Source organism: Priapulus caudatus, unplaced genomic scaffold (genome assembly GCF_000485595.1).
Source record: "Priapulus caudatus unplaced genomic scaffold, Priapulus_caudatus-5.0.1 Scaffold4184, whole genome shotgun sequence".
Classification (NCBI taxonomy): domain Eukaryota; kingdom Metazoa; phylum Priapulida; class Priapulimorpha; order Priapulimorphida; family Priapulidae; genus Priapulus; species Priapulus caudatus.
This window is the reverse complement of record NW_014581245.1, coordinates 3,745-4,483: the sequence shown is the minus strand read 5'-3', so window position 1 is coordinate 4,483 and position 739 is coordinate 3,745.

Sequence of the window (739 nt, the reverse complement as noted above, 5' to 3'; positions counted from 1 at the left end):
TGTATACATGCGAGTATGTTTGCATATGTATAAATATGTACACGTTAACGGTAAATGTGTCAAAGCACGTATCCGAATTATTGTACATTACGCGAATGTTATTGTATATAGACAGATGGATAGATAGATAGTTGAACAGGTGAATGTAAAATAGAAATACGGAGACAAATAGACCATGTGATTTGAATTCCAGCTTTAGAGACGCTATTTCTTTCTCGGGGACGCGACAGAAAATTCCGATACAATCTGACGGAGCGACGAGACTGTTTCGTGCGTGCGTGCGTGTGCGTTTCTACATGTAGAGAAATGCATGAAAGCTATGCTGACACTTGTAGACGCACATGTACGTGGATGAAATGTAGATTCTAAATGCACTTTCTCGTATATATATATGGAAGGTGTACTGTTGCGCGCACGCACGCACGCACGCACGCACACACATGACAGAGGGAGGGTGTATGTGCGCATGCATATGCAGCACACGAGTAGGGATGCTGCGACGTACGCGCACAGAAAATTTACTTTCATCGCCGGACAACATCGCGGACAATACGCGGCGAATATTAATCAGCGAATATTAATCAGCGAATATTAATCAGCGAATATACATCTACGCGTCCACGCTCACGCACGCGCCGCTACAACCGATCTGTCTCTGCCACCGACGCAGCGTCACCAATGTCACACGCTGCGGTGACACCGCCGGGCGGTGACGGCGTGTGGTCCCGTGTTATGCTGA